Source organism: Pseudopipra pipra, chromosome 25, assembly GCF_036250125.1.
Source record: "Pseudopipra pipra isolate bDixPip1 chromosome 25, bDixPip1.hap1, whole genome shotgun sequence".
NCBI lineage: Eukaryota > Metazoa > Chordata > Aves > Passeriformes > Pipridae > Pseudopipra > Pseudopipra pipra.
Window position 1 is genome coordinate 3,773,442 of NC_087573.1, and position 6,013 is coordinate 3,779,454.

Genomic DNA, 6,013 nt, shown 5'->3' on the forward strand with positions numbered 1-6,013 from the left:
AGCCTGGGAAGAAGCTCTTTGTTCATCTCTCCAGGCGTGATGACACCCCAGAGTGCTGTGCCAGTGGTGGCACCAGCCCAGAGCCACCGAACAAGCGCTGCTTCCTACCCGTAAGCAGCCGGAGGTGAGGAGCCCTGCCCGGGCAGGAACTGGGAGCTGGTGTGGCTCAGCCACAGCCCTGATGGCTTTTTATAGCAGCAGCAGTGGCAGGTCCTTGCCCAAGCCTGGAATGCCTTGGGTAAACACCACCGGGCTGGTTCCTCGTGCCTCTGACCCACGGTGAGCACGGGGTTAGTGCCAGCCCAGCTGGGGTGAGCATGAAGCCTGTTTCCAGTGGGATGAGCTGAACCTGGTCCTGGTCCTGGTCCTGGTCCTGGTCCTGGTCCCTGCTCACAGCTGGGTTCTGCACAGAAGACAGGGCATCAGTTCCTTGGACAGAAGACATCCCTTCATCCCCCAAAACGCATCCGTGCCAGCTCAGTTCCTGTGTGCGTGTGTGGGTGAGGAGAGGAGTCCCGGGCTTCTGTGGGGTGAGGAGGGGTCTTGGGGTTTTTATGGGGTAAGGAGGGGACCCGGAGGTCTGTGTAGCACAAGGAGGGGGCCCGGGGGTTTGCCACCCTCTGCAGGCCGGCTGCAGGCACTGCTGGGTGTGGGGCTGTGGCTTGGGTGCCACGTCCTGAGCCATCCCTGCAGCCCCTGACTCCCACCCTGCTTCCAGCGCTCCTGGGGCTGGGCAGGGCAGCTCAGGACTGGTCAGACATGCTCAGGGATGGACAGGGGAACCCAGGGCCGGGCAGGGATGCTCATGGCTGGGCAGGGATGCTCATGACTGGGCAGGGATGCTCATGGCCGGGCAGAGATGCTCTCTACAGCATGGACAGGGCAGGGAAACTCAGGGCCAGGCAGGGGAGCCCAGGGCCAAGCAAGGATGCTCAGGGCCGAGCAGGGATGCTCTGTGCAGCCCGGACATGGCAGGGGAGCTCAGGGCTGGGCAGAGGAGCCCAGGGCCAAGCAAGGATGCTCAGGGCTGAGCAGGGATGCTCTGTGCAGCCCGGACACGGCAGGGGAGCTCAGGGCTGGGCAGAGCCCAGAGCCGGGCAGAGATGCCCAGGGCCGGGCAGATATGCTCAGGGCCGGGCAGATATGCTCAGGGCCGGGCAGAGATGCTCGGGGCAGGGCAGGGATGCTCAGGGCAGCCCGGGCCAGGGCTTGTGCAGTGCTCATCCTCTCCCGGTCCGTGGCCGCTGGAGGGCGATCTGTGCCCAGGAACGGGCCGGGCCGGGGCCGCTCCCCGCCCGCTCCCCCCGCCCAGACCCGCCCGGCGGCCGCTTCGTGCCGAGACCGCGCTGGGGACAGGCAGGGCCCGACCCGCGAGGGGAAATGGGCAGCGCCTGTCCCGATGGAGGGCACCCACATCGTAGGGAAACCCTCCCATCGCAGGGCATCCCTGTTGCAGGACACCTCCATCTCAGGGCATCCCTGTTGTAGAGAACCCCCTTCATAAGGCACCCCCATGGCAGGGCACCCTCAGCACAGGACAGCCCATCTGACTGGGACAGTCATGGTTTTACTGCTCTGTCACGACACACCAGCTGTTCCCAGTATTCCCAGCTCTGTCCCAGCAGGAGCTCAACCCTGGAGGAAGCCTCCAGCACCCAGCCAGCCACACACACACCATGAGTCCTGCGAGGCTCTGGCTCCACGTGCCAGCTCCCACCCTCCCATTCAGAGCCACAACTTCCTCCAAACATGGAAAAAACATAGCACAAAACCCAAGAGCAGTGCCTTCCTGCTGGGGACACGGCTGCAGGGCCACCATGGTGTTCACAGCAGGGAGGGCAGGAGCTTTGGGTTGCTAAATTAATTGGCAACACAGGAATGGGTTTGCTTGATCCCAGCTCCCGGATGCTGGGGGCAGCTGTGTGTCCTTCCCCTCCCAGGACTGGAGCTCATGCAGGGTCAGCCAGCAGTCCTGGTGCACCCTGTTGCTCCAGAACACCTTATGGAGCCACTGCAGGACAACAAACTGTGCTGCTGGGGAGAGAAACCAGCCAGGGAGACGCAGTGGAGCGTTGGGGATGCCGGGTGCTGGTGAGGTTTTGTCAGGCAGCACTGAGAGCAGGGCCGGGGCGATCCCACCAGGAGCATCCCCTGGGAAACGTGGCTGCCCCTTCCAGATGCTGTGACCCGCAGTTCTGCCAGGAAAAGCACTTCTGCTTTGCTGTGCATCCACCCCGAGCACCAGCTCTGGGCCATCCCGCGGCCACGGTTTGTTTGCACAACCCAGCCCCGTCTCTTGCACACAGCCAAGCGAGTCTTCAAGCGCTGAGTGTTGTTGTGAAAAGTTCTCCTGCTGCAGGTTTAGCACAAGCAAACATGCCAAGAAGCTGAGCCCTGCTTACCCCACTTCCCTGCCCTGCTAATTCAGGCTCGGCCACCGCCGCTGATAACCCCTGGGCGCCGGCCCGGCGCCGCACTCACACCACGGCCCCGGCACAGCAACCACCCCAGCAGCCAGAGCAGCAGCTTAAAGGGTCTGGGAAAACCAGGCTGGGGGGCAGTTGTCTCTTTTGGGATGAGGACAGTGAAAGTAGCACACACGGGGCTGGGTTTGGAGGTTGAAACGCCCCGTGCTGGTCTCAGTCTTCTGCCTCCAGTTTGTGCGTCCTGCTGGGGTGTGTTGAGTTGCTCCATGTGAGACCTGCAGCTCATCCCTGCTCAGGGGATGTGTCTGTACCTGCTCAGGGCCAGGAAGGGTTCTGTAAAATCAGTGTGTGTGGCTGCAGCAGTGTTTGTAGGTGTAACTGCAACACAAATCAAACATGGCTCGTCTAATTAGGAATCAGCAGGTATCCAGCTGAAAACATTCCCCCATGGCTGCGTGATTTCAGCTCCACTGGGCCACTGATCCCACGTGCCTCGAGTCTGCTCTCAGCTCTGGCTGACAGGAGTGGCTGTGAGGGGTGACAAGGGGCCAGCTCTGTACCCCACATGGTGGGTCAGGCAGCTGCTGAGCCCCAAGGAGAGCCACGCTGGGGGGGTGATGCTTTGGAAACTGAAGCTGATGCTGGATGCAGGGTGGTAGCTCCCAGGTCGGGCAGGGGCCTGCAGAGCTCCCCATCACAGGCTCTGTCCCCTGTGCTGCCCTCCCATGGGGTGAGCAGCTCCTGAGTGCTGCACAGACGAGGGAATCCAGCTGAAGGGCTGATTCTGATGGTTTTCACCCTGCTCTGAAAGACAGAAGGGAATTTGTTTCGTGTAGAGTCCAAGAGCTGTTTACACATTGATGAAGCAGCTCGTGAGGAGCTGGAGGTGCAACATCTTTGCTGGGCCTGGGCACAAACTCTTGTGCCCAACATGCCGTGGGCAGAGACTCCTCCAGAGCCCCCGTGCTGCCCAGCAGTGCCCAGAGCTCCCTACCTGCCTCCCTTCCCAGGCCAGGGGCGGATCTGCTGCCTCCAGCATCTCCAGCCAGGTGCCAGAAATGGGGACACTGGACTGAGGCTGGCAGGGCTGCGACCCCCAAGGAAACCCTGGTGACTGGAGGATGAAGAGCAGTGTCTGCAGGGTGTTCTGGAGCCACATTTTGAGCCAGGCACAGCACTCAGGGCATTTAATGCAAGGGCACACAGTGGCAAAATAGACCAGGACAGACACACAGCCAGGGTCAGGACCAGCCCCACCGTCTCCCCTACATCCCACAGCTGCTTCCCAGGTGGGTTCCTGGGTATCCCTAGGTGTGCAACCTGCCCAGACCCTGCTGAGCTCCCGAAGTCGCCCCGGCCAGGGCAGCCCATCCTCCCGGGGCACAGCGCGGGGCTGTCGGCTCAGCCGGTGCAGGAGCCCCGCTCTACCACAGCTGCCTCTCGTCTGCAGGAGCCTCCCGGGCAGCGCGGCCTCGGCCGGGTGATTAATCTTTTGTCACGGAGGAATAGGGAGAACGGGCAATTAATAAAGCCCCGGCTTAGGCAGGAACAGGGCTCTGCCGTCCCCGCCGTAAACAGCGCCCTGCGCTGCCGGAGGCTCGGGATGTGCCGGCGGCCGGGCACGGGCGCAGCGCAGATGTTCCCGAGGGGACCAGGGTCAGCACTGTTTGACGAGGAGGAATCACCAGCGGGAGGATGTTTGTTTTTGTAGCAGCTGGATGTGTCTCGGGGAGGGATGGGAACGTCTCCTGTCACCCGTGGGCCGGGAGGAGGCTGGCAGGGCAGGGATAAAGCTCCTGACAAGTTTGGACTAGCCGGCGAGTTGATTAGCTGAGAGATGAAAATTCACAGCTCGGCTCTTGCAGGGGCCGTGAGCTGTTGGAGAGGTGTTTATGCGAGGGGAGGGCACCCCCGAGCACGCTGCCCCACGGCCCAGCCCCTGCCGGGGCTGATGGTCCTGCTGAGCCACGACAGTGCCGGGCTGGGCAGAGCCTGCACCAGGCAGGGACAGTCCTGGATCCACACACCCACCAATCCAGGGCTGTTCGGGGACAACGGGGACAAGGGGACTCAGGGGCATCGCTGTGGGAGGTGGGCACCCCGACTTCCCATGGCTTTGGCACATGCCACAGGAGCACCTGAGCACCACCAGAGCAGCCCGGCCATGCCCCGTGTCCCACCGTGCCCATGGCACTGGGATCTGGACACCAGGCACTGCCTCAGGTGTTAATTTGAGGTGAGGGTGACAAAGAAACCCTGCCCAGCCAGTGCAGGCACTTGTCAGCCGAGAGCTGGGCTGTGTCTGATGGTCCCGATTACCCGATGATAGACAGAGATAAATGTGTACAGCTGGAGGCAGAATAAATCGATGCTGTATGTTGTATAATTGTCTTGAAAATAAGGTAATGCCTGGCTCTTGGAATGCTTTGATCTTATCAGAAAGACAAGGAATACACTAATGGCTTTAATTAGACTTTGGGGATGAAATGAATTCGGCCTCCTGGGTGAGCTGGTTTCTGGAATTGACCACTGGTGGGGATAGAAAGGCTTTAATCAGATTTAGGCTCTTTAATACCCACAAGAGTGTGTGTCTGCATGTGTGATACAGACCTACTGTTCTGTGTATTTTGGTGGGGGCTCTTGGGTGTGCTTGGGCTGCCTGTGCCATCGAGAGCCTTTTTTCAATGAACTTTCACATTTGTGTTTAAGCTCGGCAGAATCTGCTGTTTTTATTTATTGACTTCTAAAGGAGAGTTGAAAACAACTTGTCAGAAGCAGTGAAAAGCTGGGAATTGTTTGATTTCCCAGCAGCAGGGTCGTGGCAGCTGGTCCTTCAGCCAGGCAGCAAGCGGGCCACTCTTCGAGAAAGAAATTGTTAATTATTTCATCTACTGGCTACAGCCGAAGCAAGGGAAAAGCTCGTCTCTCTAGGAACAGATCTCCATGTTGTCCCCCCGAACACTGTCGAATAAGAGGCATTTAGAGCACGGAGGATGAGCAAGGGCTGACTCAGCCGTGACTCACGGGGTGAAGCCGTTGCTCATCCCCCGGCAGACGCGAACAGGGGTGGGGATGTCCCGGCTCTCAGAGGGCTCTGCCTCTGCTCCCCCCCCCGTGCCTCTGGCAAGGCAATGTCCCGAGGTGTCCCCCGAGTGGCCTCACATCACCATCCCCGAGTGCCCGAGGGTTTGGCAGGGGCTGGAATTTTTCCGAGGCTGCACCTGCCCTTCCCCTGGTTATTTCCCAGCAGAACTGGAGCGCTTGCTGAGCAGCAGCAGCCCAGATGCTGACGCTGAACACGCAGCAGTTACTCCTCCTGGGCTGTGTTTATGTCTTCCCTGTCGTAAGTACAGATTTGGATTGTTTTGGTAGGTTGACATTAGCTGTCGTGCTTCCCTTATGTTAATTTGTTGGGCTTAGATGAGCTCCCGAAAAGGATTTAATAACAAGAGCCACTGCCAATGAAAGCACAACCTTGTTCAACACTTACTGTGCAGCCAAGCCCTTGGAAGGCCGAGCCTCCAGGCGTGGGATCAGCTCCCTGTGAGGAGCTGAGGTTTCCTGTAAGCACAGGCAAGAGCACGGCG